Source organism: Bos indicus, chromosome 3 (genome assembly GCF_029378745.1).
Source record: "Bos indicus isolate NIAB-ARS_2022 breed Sahiwal x Tharparkar chromosome 3, NIAB-ARS_B.indTharparkar_mat_pri_1.0, whole genome shotgun sequence".
Taxonomy (NCBI): Eukaryota; Metazoa; Chordata; class Mammalia; order Artiodactyla; family Bovidae; genus Bos; species Bos indicus.
Genome location: NC_091762.1, coordinates 21456087 through 21471283, shown reverse-complemented (window position 1 = coordinate 21471283; position 15197 = coordinate 21456087). Strand labels below are relative to the sequence as shown.

The window sequence follows — 15197 nt, the reverse complement described above, 5'->3', positions numbered from 1 at the left end:
CCTCTTCACTTTCTGCCATAAGGGTGGTGTCATCTGCATATCTGAGGTTGTTGATATTTCTCCCGGCAATCTTGATTCCAATTACCTGGGTGTAAACTTTGTCGAAGCACTTCATTATATGTGTACTTGAAAGATGCAAGAGACTGGATCGTAAATATTCTCATCACAAAAAAGAAATGAGAATTATGTGATGGCATGGAGGTGCTAGTTAATGCTCTGGTGGGAATCATTTTGCGATATATATCTGTATCCAATCAACATGCTGCACACCCTAAACTCACACAGTGTTGTATGTCAATTATATTTCAATAAAGCTGGAGAAAAAATTAATTAAAAAAAGAAAGAAACCTGCCTGTTACATCTTTGGAATCCATCAAAAGCCAAGGGGGACACGCTCCAGTGCTGCAAGTTCAAGTGCAATGCAGCTGGGGAGGAAGAAGGACTGCTTACTCACTGGTCACCTGCCCAAGGTTGTCTGCTTTGGCTCCAGAAACTGGTGGGAACTAGACTGGCCTTCAGCAGCGCCAGGAGGACTGGGTCCCTGCAGGCTCCCACTTCATCCTCATGAGGTGTTTCGATGAGGAAATCACCAAGGATTTATTCTTTTCCCCTAATCTATTACCACTTCTCACTGTGTCTCTTCAAGACCATTGTTGGATGCTGAGTGGACACGGCTTGAAGGAGATGCTGCCCTTCTCCTACTGGTCTCTTCTGGCCTGGACGTTACTGCCCGCAGGATCAGAACCAGGGGGCCAGGAGGGCACCGGCTGCCTGAGAACCAAAAGTCACCGCGTGCACCCAAGTGCGCCGCTCACCTGCGCCTTGCCTGCTCCGGGCAATTTGAATTTATGCCCCCTCCAGAGCTTCTCCACAGGCTCCACGCGAAGTGTGGGGCTCTAGACCTGGTGACAGGGGCTGCCTGAGGCGGCCTGGCCCTGCCCCTGCCCCTGGAGGACAGGCCGGAGAGAGGCCAATATTGACCAGTCTGGCCAAGAGAAGTCTCAACTGTGGCCCAGCTCACACACTGGAGGTTAAAATTCTCAAACCCTCAACTTTTAGTGGAGCTAGATCTCGAGTTGAATCCATCTCCATGCCTTTATGAGGAAATCAGACCAAGAAAAAGATTATGTGTATAAAAATGCGCAACTAATCAAAGAAAAACAGGATTTTCTGACAAGTTGGCAGTGTGGTATGAAGGACTGGTGTTAAAGAGAAGTGTGTTTGGTCTGAGTAAACAGAGCATCAGATAAGATGGGAAAACACCCTTGTCACAGGGGTGGAAGGGGAAAGACCCAGAATTTTGCTTGGAGCCCTGGGGCCTTCCCTGATAGCGTTATCCATTGAGGCCATCCACTTTCCTGAATCCGCCATCCTTAGTGATATTTCGGAACCCAGGTCTCAGTTGGGGGCCTCCTCATCCCCCTCCTTTTTTCTTTCTGAAGACAGAATCCCAAAGGTTTCAGCACTATGATGTTTGCTTTTCACCTATCAAGCTACCTAGAGCACCTGGGCTTCACTAATTGAACAAGTAACTGACCAGAAGCAGCTCACTGACTTGCCTGAACTTCAAGCTTAGAAGAAGAGTGGAGGGCGAGGAGAGCAGATTGTATGGCTCCTGAGTGAATTCAAAGGTCTGATCATTTCTGAGAGCCGAGGCTACCGACTCCCTGTGTGATGAACAGGGCAACCCAGGTGCGGGTCCACAGCACTGGAGGATCAGGGTCTACATTGTTGCACAACAGGCTCCCTCGGGTTCAAACAAAGATAACCCCACTTTCCCCACTCCTGTAGCTTCCCGGAGCTGAGGCATCTGCCGGGCCAACTGCTGCTCTCAGGGGCATAGCAGTGGGACTGGAGACTCTGTGGTGGGTGTGGGATCTGGAAGCCAGACTCTGGGTGCTCAAGGATCCTGGTTTCAGGAGGAAGGGAGAAGCCCTAGAGCAGGGGCTGCAGTCTCCTTGTCTGACTTATCACTGGTGGTTCCAGGTTCATTCTTCAGTTTGAAAGACTGGTGACCAGGAGAATGTGGGCAGGACCAGAGGTTTACATGGACATAGCATCAAGCCAAACATAGGCCTTGTTTCCATACTGCAGTGGTTATCACGTTCACCTCACATGTGAAAGGTCCTGGCCGGAAACAGAGTTTCCCTTTTCCTGAGATTTACATTCCCATTCAAGAAATACAAAGCAGGGTGGAAGTTGTGGGGCATTTTCCTTTGCCCCAGAAACAGGGGGACAGAAAAAGAAAGGCAAAACGGTTGTCTGAGGAGGACTTACCAGTAGCTGAGAAAAGAAGAGAAGCTAAAGGCAAAAGAGAAAAGGAAAGATATATCCATCTGAATGCAGAGTTCCAAAGAATAGCAAGGAGAGATATGAAAGCCTTCCTCGGTGATCAATGCAAAGAAATAGAGCAAAACAATAGAATGGGAAACACTAGAGATCTCTTCAAGAAAATTAGAGATACCAAGGGAACATTTCATGCAAAGAAATGGTATGGACCTAACAGAAGCAGAAGATATTTTTAAAAGGTGGCAAGAATACACAGAAGAACTGTACAAAAAAGATCTTCATGACACAGATAACCACAATGGTGTGATCACTCACCTAGAGCCAGACATTCTAGAGTCCGAGGTCATGTGGGCCTTGGGAAGCATCACTACAAACAAAGCTAGTGGAGATAATGGAATTCCAGCTGAGCTATTTCAAATCTTAAAAGATGATGCTGTTAAAGTGCTGCACTCATATGTCAGTAAATTTGGAAAACTCAGCAGTGGCCACAGGGCTGGAAAAGGTCAGTTTGCATTCCAATCCTGAAGAAAGGCAATACCAAAGAATGTTGAAACTACTAAACTATTGCTTATCTCATATTTAGCAAAGTAATACTCAAAATTCTCCAAGTTAGGCTTCAACAATATGTGAACCAAGAACGTCCAGATGTTCAAGCTGGATTCAGAAAAGGCAGAGGAACCAGAGATCATATTGCCAACATCTTTTGGATCATAGAAAAAGCAAGAGAATTCCAGAAAAACATCTACTTCTGCTTTATTGACTATGCCAAAGCCTTTGTTGTGTGGATCACAACAAACTGTGGAAAATTCTTCAAGAGATGGGAGTACCAGACCACCTTACCCATCTCCTGAGAAATCTGTATGCAGGTCAAAAAGCAGCAGTTAGAACATGACATGAAACAATGGACTGGTTCCAAATTGGAAAATGAGTATGTCAAGGCTGTATATTGTAACCCTGCTTATTTAACTTTTATGCAAAGTACATCATGTGAAATGCCAGGCTAAATAAAGCACAGGCTGGAATCAAGATTTCTGGAAGAAATATCAATAACTTCAGATATGCAGGTGACACCACCTTTATGGTAGAAAGTGAAGAGGAAGTAAAGAGCTTCTTGACGAAATTAAAAGAGGAGAGTGGAAAAGCTGGCTTAATACTCAACATTCAAAGAACAAAGATCATGGCATCTAGTCCCATCACTTCATGGCAAATAGATGGCGAAACAATGAAAACAGTGACAGACTTTATTTTCTTGGGCTCCAAAATCACTGTAGATGGTGACTGCAGCCATTAAATTAAAAGACACTTGCTCCTTGGAAGAAAAGCTATGACCAGCCTAGATAGCATGTTAAAAAGCAGAGATGTTACTTTGCCAACAAAGGTCCATCTAACCAAAGCTATGGTTTTTCCAATAATAATGTGTGGATGTGAGAGTTGGACTATAAAGAAAACTGAGCACCAAAGAATTAATTGATGCTTTTAACTGTGGTGTTGGAGACAACTCTTGAGAGTCCCTTGGACATCCAGAAGATCAAAGCAGTCAAACGTAGAGGAGGATATCAGTCCTGAATATTCATTGGAAGAACTGATGCTGAAGTTGAAGCTCCAATACTTTGGCCACCTGATGTGAAGAGCTGACTCTTTGGAAAAGACCCTGATGCTGGGAAAGCTTGAGAGCAGAAGGATAAGGAGACGACAGAGGATGAGATGGTTGGAAGGCATTACCAATTCCGTGGACATGAGTTTGAGAAAACTCAGGAACTGGAGATGGACAGGGAAGCCTGGAGTGCTGCAGTCCATGGGGTTGCAAAGAGTCAGACAGGACTGAGCAACTGAACTGAAGAAATTTGGGAGGAGTTCCTTACCACCTGAAAGCCCAATGGGCCTACAACCAGCCCTCCTCCTTTCTCTGCTCTGAGTCACCTTGCAGAACAAGCCACAGTCTGAATCCAACGAGGGCACAGGACAAGGCTGACTGCAGGATACTTTTATCTCCTGATATCCCCTCACCTTTTCATCTGGGCCCTACATCGTCTTTAATGGTGACATCTATTATCTCTCTGAAAACCAAGAAGTTCATCCCTTGTGAAGAAACTTAGCTTTCCATCAGCCTGGCCCACCTGTGGGACAAACAGATTTGAGGTCAGAGAACAAAAGAGAACAAATTCAACTCTCCCCCAGGGCTCAAGCCAGAGACCCAAAGGTGAAGACGGTCAGGCTCTACAGATTCAGCTGGTCGCGGAGGAAAAACAGTTGGTCCTCCTGCCATTATCAGGGGAGGCCCCGGAGTCAGGATAGAGCTCAGGGAGTAGATTGACACGCTCTTCACCGGCTGAGAACCAAGTGGCCCCTGCTTCACAAGAAAATAGGTTCGGGAAGAGAGCTTGACCTCTCACCACACCTGGATTGCAGGTCTTCCCCCACGACCTGCGGCACTTACTTTGATCGGCCTAGGATGAGGCTGAACCTCTGATCGAGATGAAAGGCAGCCGGTGTTGCGATTTGTCTTGGGCTGCGTCTCTCTTTCGGGCATTTCTTCGGGGGCAGGGGATGGATCCCTCCCTTCAGCGCGCTCCAATCGCCGGCTCTGGATCCCCGCCCCTTCCCCTGGTGCTGCAGGGCGCTGTGTGTCTGTGGTCCCTCGGGCGCCCGCTGTGCGTCCATCCTGACCGAGAGAGGACCACCGCACCCTCGTCAGGTCCAAGCAGGAAGGCAGCACGCCGGACGCGACAGAAAGACGACGAACCCGTTTCCTCTGTCTGGACGTGGGAGGTGAAAACTAGGACCTGTGGGGGAGGAAAGCAAGGGGAAATCTCATGAAACTGAAAGGTTGTTGTTGAATCATGCAAAGACACCGGGATTCTTGGCCCCCAGAGGAGAAGAATTCAATCCAGAGCCAGAGACGAGGCTTGATCGCTCAGAGCTTTTGTGTAATAAAGTTTTATTAAAGTGTAAAGGAGATAGAGAAAGCTTCTGACATAGGCATCAGAAGGGGGCAGAAGAGTACTCCCCTGCTAGTCTTCGGCTGGATGTTATATAGTCACTAGCAAGCAGTCTGTTAATGAAAGAAAGGAATGTCTTAAAATTCAGAATGGCACCAGGCCCCTCACCCATAAGATGCATTTTGGGATAATCTTGGCACCAAATGGTTTATCCTGGGCCATAAAATGATTAACTTGAATCTTGAAGAAGGGCAGACCACCATACAAATAGTTTCGTTTACATAGATTAGGGGAACAATATCTGAGTATAACAAACTGGTTTGTCAAGTAGGTTCTGAGCCAAGAGGCAGAACCGACTTGAAGAGAGTTTGGGGGTAAATGCATAGTACATTAGCATAGCTTAAGACAAACATTTCCATAAGAAAAAGGCACTGCTTAACTTCAGGTGAAACCAGGTGTCATGGCAACACAGTATTTTAAGAGAAACCTGCTTTTAAATTTGTATAGAGAAGGAAAAAATATCGCTAGTTTGTTTCCTCCTGCCGCTTAAGAGAGAGAAAAATGTCTGACACTTGCAGGCTATTTCCTCCGTTTGGAGACCCCTGGCCTTCCTGCCTGTTACCCTCTCAAAACGTCCTGATCTAAAGCCATTTTCAAGTCCGCCTCTTTGGGGACTCAGACCTCCAGACGCACTCGGAATCCACGCGGAATCAGCCGGAGCCCCGCGGCCCTGGGGGCCGGTGTGCACCCTGGGTTCGCCTTCCTGGGGTTTAAGCCCCTGAACCTCAGACGGGAAGGAAACGCAGTGACCGCCGCCCTAAGAAAAGGAGAAAAGCCACTGCTGGAAAAAACGGCACATGCATCCCTAAACTTGAGAATATTTATTTCTAAAGGAAACCAGAGACAGACAAACACACAGACAACATTGCATTAAAGTCTTTCAGCGAAAAGAAATTCTGCCTGCTTTGAGGTGAACAAGAAAACTCTTCAAGACACCTGCTTTCTGAGAAAACCGCCTTTACCTCTCTGTTAAAATTCACTCTCCATGAAATGTTGAACTGGAAAATTATAAAAGGCAAACAAAAGACGTTTCAGACATTGTAAAACGTAAAGCAAAGCTGTCCTTCAAGAAGAATCCCAAGTTTGATGAGAAAGGAATGAAGACCGTCAGATCTGCGTGGACCGCGCCTGGCTCCTCCGCGGCTTTATGCGGGGTCAGGTCGGCAAACGAATTAAACAAATGACCTGAGCCTCAGCCTTTGCTGCACTTCCTGCTAAACGTGAAAATGTGATGCAAGTCTTGCATTATCTCAGTGGTTCCTGAGGAACCCCTGCCCCCACCCCCGCCCAGTACCCCACGGCACCATAGAAGTGCTGTGATGGGGCTGTGAGAGAGCGCGGGGTCAGGCGCATCGGAGCAGAGGGGAGGGCAGGTCAGAGGAGAGGGCATGTCATTCATTTCACGAGTGGAATTTAAAGCATCGAGCTCCCTGCCCGCTGGCGCCATAAAGAGGGACTGTAAAGCGCGCATTCGCAGCCTGAAAGGGCTGTGTCCACCTTGCAGGACGTCGGGCGGCCTGGGGATCAGACTCACCTAACTCCCCTGGCTGCTAGGGCTCCTGAAAACTGAGGACTCAGCGGAGGCGACCTCTGAGCTTGGGCGCAAAGCTGGCACACAGGGACCTCGCTCCTGGAGAGGCGTGGAACCCTAAATCAGCCTCTTTCAGGAACTGCAGATCCTTACTTGACGGATTGCCTGTGTTTCCAGAGTCCTCTTCCTTTGAAAATTTGAAGGGCAGGTGTGTTCCAATATGCAATTCTTCTGTACGTCTCTGCGCACTATTAACCGCGTGGTTTCCGTAGTGTAGTGGTTATCACGTTCGCCTAACACGCGAAAGGTCCCCGGTTCGAAACCGGGCGGAAACAACTCCACTTTCCCGCAAACTTTTAGATTCATATTTTAAACATAAAATGAAGGCCTGCCGCGTGGAGTGAGACTTGGAACTTCAGCTTCACCGTCAGTCCTTCCAGTGAATATTCAGTGTTGATTTCCTTTCCTGACTGGTTTGAACTTTCCTTGACCTGCATACAGGTTTTTCAGGAGGCAGGTAAGGTCGTCTGCTATTCCCATCTCTTGAAGAATTTTCCACAATTTGTTGTGATCCAAACAAAGGCTTTAGCGGAGTCAATGAAACAGAAATAGATGTCTTTCTGGAATTCTCTTGCTTTTTCTATGATTCAATGAATGAAAAACGGAGGAAAAGAATAGAACAAAATTATTCGGAAAAATATATGGAAAAAGTTAAATAGAGACTACTACTAACAGTGGAAGAAACTTCATTGGTAAAAGGAGTTTACAGGATGATGATGATGATGAGCCTACTCTTTCATGAATTCTAGGATTCCCAGTCAACCTGTTTTCCTGCAGAGATCCTCTCTGAGGATCAGGTACTATCTGGTCGTACGTCCTTCTGTGTGTGTGTGTATACAAGACACAGTGGAGTAGGGTAGTAGTGGAGCTTGGGAGAGGATGCCCAGACTGGAAGCAATCATACATCATTTACATTCTAAAAGAGAGAAACAAGTCCCTGGGTGGGCTCGAACCACCAGCCTTTCGGTTAACAGCCGAGAGTGCTAACCGATTGTGCCACACAGACCTGAGACAAGTTATTCCTCCCTCCCACCGAAAGCAGCATCTTTGGGACCTAGGCAGAGCCACCTGTGTTTCACAGCATGCAGTTTCCGCCTAAAATTGTGTCCCTAGCACGGCGTTTCTCCAGACAACTGGAGAGATGCAGTCCACTCAGCCTGTTCGTTCCCGTCGGGAAGCCGAGATGTTCCTAGGGCAGAAGGTCACCTGAGCGCCCCCGCCGCGCATTGCGCCCAAGAGACGCCCCGAGCTTGAGCCGAGGGGCCCGAAGGAAGCTGCTGGCTCTTGGTGTTTGCTATCCCTTCATCCGACCATTTGTGCTTCTGGGCAGCGGTTTAGTGCGTGTGGTCCGTGTGGCTGCAGCTGGCAAGAGATCAGTTTGTCGTGATCCACACAGTTAAAGGCTTTACCTGTCTTTGGACTTAGGGAAAAGAAAGGTGTGAGGCCGGCGAAAACATCCGAGGAAGGACAAGACCAGGAGAGAACAGAGAATGAGCCAGAAGAAAGAAAGGGACTGGAAGGGAGAGGGGCGGGCTGGTACCGCGGTGGGAGCCGTGGCTGGGTTGGGGGCATCGCAGCGCCTCACTCAGGAGCCATGCCCACCCTTTACTGGGGTGTCCAGGAATCCGGTTCACCCCAAATTGCAAAGCTGCTGGCCTGGCATTTGTTCTGGCATTTTCCTTTGCCAGTTCCATGAGGAAGTGCGAGGTGGGTGGTGTGGGTTAGCAGGTGAATGCAAGACCTATGGGCTACCTTGGGGATGACTGGTGGGAAAGGAAACACACAAATTCACTTTCCCCTTTGCAGGCTGGTCTTCAGGGTCTGGGTGGGAAACTGGAAAATCTGAGTGCCGATATCAATACTAGTTTTGAGATAAGGAGATCAATAGCCAAGCAGTCAGTGAAAGTGGTTATGTTGGTGGGGTAGTGGGAATGGGAACCTGACTGGGGCCAGTGGAGTACTCTTTGGGGTATATGTAACTTGGTATCATTCACATGTGTGTTTGTGTGTATACAAACATATATACATAGTAAGGAGCACTGCTTATATTTTAACTTTAAATTTTTACATAGTCATAAATAAATATATATCTTATCTAAAATTCTGGGTTTTGTGTCATGTGTAAGAAGGTTTTCCACTTAAAACCTTAATTTTTTTAATTGGGGGATTTTTGAGGTAAGGAATTGGACTACTGTTCTTTTGATGAGCTGAGCAGATGAACTGGTAAACTGGCAGATCCCACTAGCCCAGGAGGCTACCACTGCCACTGTAAGGTATCAGGAACTTAAAGCCACACCCAGACTTTATGCAGTGCAGTGCCCAAATGCAAGACCTTACACTCAGTGGTGACATGCAAAGTGCCATGTGCTGAGGCATGGTCTACAAGTTTTACATGGGTGTACTCACTTTATTCTTTCAACAGGCTTCTATCATATCATCATCCTCATTTCACATATGAGAAACCTCAGATATGGAAGGTTAAGTAACTTGTCTAGTCACTCAATCAGTGAGTGGGAATCTGAAACCAGCATTTTGAACTGGAAGCCTGCCTGGCTCCACAGGATATGGTGCCCATCAAAGAGGAACACAAATAGTAAAAATGTTTGGCAAGAAATTTAAGACTGTATATGTCTTTCACAAAACACCAAGGAGGAGTCACGTAACATGAATAAAATTGTCTGCAATATTCTCATGAACCACTTGCCTCCCAAACACCTTTCTTATTCCAAGAGCTGCTCCCCTTGAATCCCCAACTTAAACACACCTTCCGCAAGAACTAGATTTTCCCTCCCTTTGATCCTTTCCTCTCACCTTTCTAATACCTCTTCCATAGCTCTTCTGTTCTTTCACTTCCAGGTCATTCATTTTTTAAATTACAAATATTAAATATATCTAAAGAAGGAAATAAGCAGTCATCCATAGTCCCACCTCCTGGAAGGGACCACTGTTATCATCTTTGCATGTTTTCCTCCAAATCTGTTTTTAAATTATTCTAAGCTGTAGCAAAAGGTGCATGGGTTCATGCTAAGTCATTTCAGTCCCGTCTGACTCTTTTGGACCCCAGTGACTGTAGCCTGCCAGGCTCCTCTGACCGTGAGAGGATTCCAGGCCAGAATATGGAGTGGGTAGCCATGCCCTCCTCCAGGGAATCTTCCTGAACCAGGGATAGACCCCACATCTCTTGTGTCTCTTGCATTGGCAGGTGGGTTCTTTACCATTAGTATCACCTGGGAAGCCCCTAAAGTATGTAGGTTTATTTTTAAAATTTCAAATAATGCACAAAATACAAATATGTAAAATTTTGAAACATCTTAAATTCAAAAGTAACTTCTGTTAATGTAGGTAAATGCTGCTGGAGTCATTTAGTTATATCAACAGAGAAAATAATATATATAAATATGCTTTTATATGATTGAGCTCTTATAGGTTCTATTCCTATTTTCAAGTATTTCAATTTAATAGTGCATAAATTTAATGAAAAAATACAAAAATGAAAAAACTGTTGAACTTTCAGTCAAATTGTTTACCTTAAGAGATATACATTTCTAAAAGAACCCTCTAATGCTAATAATAATTATAATTGAATTAAGTTATTAAAATTTGGAATGATTCTTCTCATTACTTTTTAAAAATCAAATTTTTAAGACTTAATTTAAAAATACAGTCTATCCATTTCAAGATTGATGACTTTTGACAACTGAACATGCCTATGTAAACATTACCATGTTCAAGAACATCTCCAGCACTCCAAAATAGCCTCTTGAGCCCCTTTGCCGACAATCTCCCTGCCACGCCCAGTCCCAGGTGCTCAATGATCTAGTTCTTTTCACTAGGGATTAGTTTGCCTCATCGAGTAATTTGCATAAGTGGATCCACAGAGTATATACTCTTCATCATTCAGGGTGACGTTTTAATCCGTATTGTTGCCATGTATCAGGAATTTGTTTCATTTTATTGAAGAGTAGTATTCCTTTGAGTGAATATATCACCATTATATCTATTCACTTCGTGATGGACATTTGAATGGTTTTCAATTTGGAAACCATTATGAACAAAGCTGATATTAGCAGGTTCCTTTTGTGGGTATATGGTTTATAAATTCCATTTAAAACTTTTTATAAATTCACAAATTTATTTTGTGAATGTGAATTCATTCACAAATTATGAATAAATTCATAAAGACAAAATTTATTGAAATGTTTAAAAAATGTATTCAAATATTACAAAAGACTGATCTGTGTGCTTGAGGCTGACCCTAGCAACCAGCATTTCCAGGTCTTTTGCTCATGGACTCCAATGGGTGCAGCCAAACAAATGAGATCAGAAGGGAGAGGGGAGGAATGTGAATGAAAAAGGTTGCCTGCCATATCAGCAAACAAAGCATGCTGTGCCATCTAGCCACCAGCCACTACCAACTTTAATAAGTGCATTAAGAATAAACCTATCTGTTGTTGGAGTAGGAAATGGCAATCCACTGCAGTGTTCTTACCTGGAAAATTCGATGAAGAGAAGAGAGTGGTGGGCTACAGTTCATGGAGTAGCACAGAGTTGGATATGACTGAGCATGCATGACTGAACACAGACTGTGGTATCTTAAGTCCACAAACCCTGGCCCACAGCTGTGAAAGCACCAAGTTCCAACCACTAGACTGCCAGGGATTTCTTATCACATCTTAAGATATCAGTTGCTGCTGCTGCTAAGTCACTTCAGTCGTGTCCTACTCTGTGTGACCCCATAGACGGCAGTCCACCAGGCACCCCCGTCCCTGGGATTCTCCAGGCAAGAACACTGGAGTGGGTTGCCATTTCCTTCTCCAATGCATGAAAGTGAAAAGTGAAAGGGAAGACACTCAGTCATGTCCGACTCTTTGCTACCCCATGGGCTGCAGCCTACCAGGCTCCTGCATCCATGGGATTTTCCAGGCAAGAGTACTGGAGTGGGTTGCCATTTCCTTCTCCAAAGATATCAGTTACCTGGGTGTAAACTTTGTTGAAGCACTTCATTATATGTTTATTTGAAAGATGCAAGAGACTGGATTGTAAATATTCTCATCACAAAAAAGAAATGAGAATTATGTGATGGGATGGAGGTGCTAGTTAATGCTCTGGTGGGAATCATTTTGCCATATATAACTGTATCCAATCAACGTGCTGCACACCCTAAACTCACACAGTGTCATATGTCAATTATATCTCAATAAAGCTGGAGAAAAAATTTATGAAAAAAGAAAGAAACCTATCTCTTGTATCTTTGGAACCCATCAAAAGCCTAGGGAGACACATTCCAGTGCCTCGAGTTCAAGTGCTACCCAGCTGGGGAAGAAGAAGGCCTGCTTACTCACTGGCCGCCTAGCCAAGGATGTCTGCTTTGGCTCCAGCTGCTGAGGACAACTCCACCCGCCTTCACCGGTGCCAGGAGGGCCTGGTCCCTGCCTATATTCACTTCATCCTCAGGAGTGGTTTAGATGAGGAAATCACCGAGGATTCCTTCTTTTCCCCTAGTCTATTCCCACTCTTTCACTGTGTGTCTTCAAGACCACTGTTGGATGCAGAAAGTACAGGACTTAAAGGAGATGCTGCCCTTGTCCTACTGGTCTCTTCTTGCCTGGACGTTGCTGACCCGGGGTTCAGAACCAGAGCGGCCGGGAGGCCACTGGCTGCCTGAGAACCTCTGTCGCCAGGTGCATCCAAGTGCATTGTGCACCTGTGCCTCTCCAGCTCCCTGCAATTTGAATCTGCTGCCCCCGAGCTTCTCAGGTGGCAAGAGAAGAGTAAAGCAGTCCTCTTTGACCTGCAGTTATCTCCAGGGCTGGGAGGATCTGTGAGTTTATCAGCTCATCTGATCAGATCAATGAAAGAGCAATAATGGTCCAACTCCTTCCTTCCGGAATGCTGAACTTTTTCAAAAAAAATCATGGTTTTACAGTGGAAAACACTCCCCTACACATGACAATAGACCCAGAATTTTTAAAGACTGATACTTATGACTACACACAAATTTAAATCCAAAATACAAGCAATGAACTTTTGAAAATATCCTGTATGTAATACAATGTTACACACGCCCCCAAACAGTAGTTTCCTGATCCCTTCCCATGTTCCTTTTTTCCAGGGATAACCATTTTCACTGACTGTTTGGCTGTAAATCTCCTTATCTCTAAGCAAATATTGACACTCCGATTTTCCGGAGCCCGACGCTGCAGACCAGCCTGCAAAGCTGAAAGTGGAGTGTCTGTGTAATTCCTGCCCTCCAGTCATCTCCAAGGCAGCCTCCACCTGCAGATCTACATAACCCACTTCACCACTCCACACGGAACCCGCAAAGGGAACTTTGTCAGAACAAATGCCAGGCCAGCAGCTTTGCGATTGGGGTGAATCGGGTCCCGGGACACCTCAGTAAAGGGTGGGAGCTGCTCGCAGTGAAGCGCTGTGGTCGCCCCAATCCAGCGACCGCCCCACCGCAGTACCTGCCCGCTCCTCCCTCTTCCAGTCCCTTTCTGCTTCTGGCTCATCCTCTGTTCTCTCCTGATCTTGGCCCTTCCTCGGATGTTTTTGCCGGCCTCATACCTTTCCTTGTAACCTCTGAAAATTTCAAGTTATAAAGATAAGAGAGATGCTTCTCAGCACCGCGAAAGGAAAACTAACTAGCTATTCTGGTCCATCACGGGCCTCATCCGTACTTTTCTCCCAAGCAGTAAAGGACACAAATGTTTCCATCCGCTCACGTCGTGACAAATCATCTCGGCGGAGCAGAGTCGCGGCAGAACGAAGGGAACCCAGCCCTCGGCTCCGGACTCCCAGCGGCTCGTCTCCCCTTCTGCCCCGGAGCAGCCTGGCCGGGCAGCCCTGGGTCAGGGACCTGGGTCTCAGACGCCGAAATCTGCGACCTCTTTCGGTCTGAGCTTGGGACCAAAGGAGGAGATTTCCAGGAGTGAAGGTTAGAATCTTGACCAAAGAGCGGCTTTGCGTGTCCAATGGTGACTTAAGAGCAAGAAACTCTGAATAAAATCATAATAAACTGGGACAGGGCCAATAAAAAGTCGGAAGAATAGAGAACTTGAATAAAACACAGTTCTTCTCATTCAGGTCTGGAACCCTCGACCCTAAAGCTGTCGAGATTTCCGGCTGATTATCAACATCGCAGCCCCTCCACGTCACCATTTAGTCACAGGGACAACTTTTCTAATTAAACAGAAAGGTTCCACGAGATTTGAACTCGGATCGCTGGATCCAGGGTCCTCACCTTACACCATGGAGCCTATTTGGCAGTTCCTGTCTCTCCACTGCCAGGGAAAGGGTATCTGTTTCTTCAGCCTCCATATGTCCCATTGACTTGAACACAGTTGACCCTCACCCCTTTTGCTTTCTTTCAGCTCCTTTTCTTTGATAGGCTCAGTTCACTCTCACCTCAGAAAATGAGGTAAAGTCCACCATTCTTCTGGTTAAGCAGAATGTCCCATCTTGAGGTAAAATTTCTGCAAATAAGAGTGCTATTTGCCTTTTCCTTGCCTTCACCTTTTCTCATTGCTCCAAGAGGGCAGATGGTTGTCAGGGCAGGAGGCAGGATTTCCTGGGTCCCTTAGTTTTCCCATAGTACAGATTACCCTCCAAAGCCACTGCCACCACCTCTTATCTGTAACATGTAAAGTGTGTCGGCAGTGAAGTGGGAATGGAGGTAGGAGAACTCGCCTTTTCTTCATACATTTCTGATTTGGGAGGGGTAAGGTTTTCTCACAAGTGTATATTTGTTAGATTTACAATATAAGTAAAAATAGCCATTTACATCAAACACTCAGACAAACCAGCTATACTCACCTAGAAGTGAAGTGAACCTCGCTCAGCCTAGTCTGACTTTGTGACCCCATGGAGTGGAGCATGCTAGGTTCTTCTGTCCAAGAGATTCTCCAGGCAAGAATACTGGAGTGGGCGGCCATTCCCTTCTCCAGGGGATCTTCCCAACCCAGGGATTTAACCTGGGTCTCTTGCATTGCAGGCAGATTCTTTACCTGCTGAGCCACTAGGGAAGACCCAAAGTCACCTGGGGTGACTCAAAATCAACCACATGTTGAGGAGGACATGAGGCACAGCTCTGACACTTAGGCAGTCACAGACTCTTTGGTCAGGTCGGTCAAGTCAGTTTCTCTTCCATTTCTTAACATATCAAATCTAGAAATTGCAGTTTTAAAAAAGGCGTACAAATATCAAGGTACACAAGAGAACTGTTTGCTGAATCATAGAGGATGCACATCCAAGTTGTCTTACAGTACAGACGGTACTTATGTACCCAAAATACCACCACATTAAATATTTGCATGTAT

The 15197-nt window shown here is 45.9% G+C and overlaps 1 non-coding gene across 1 annotated transcript; it reads left to right on the top strand.

The window, feature by feature from the left end:
• The first annotated feature begins 7081 nt into the window (after positions 1-7081).
• TRNAV-AAC (transfer RNA valine (anticodon AAC)) lies at positions 7082-7154 on the top strand. Its single transcript has one exon. It is a non-coding gene; the product is annotated as a tRNA-Val (tRNA).
• Positions 7155-15197: the final 8043 nt, after the last annotated feature.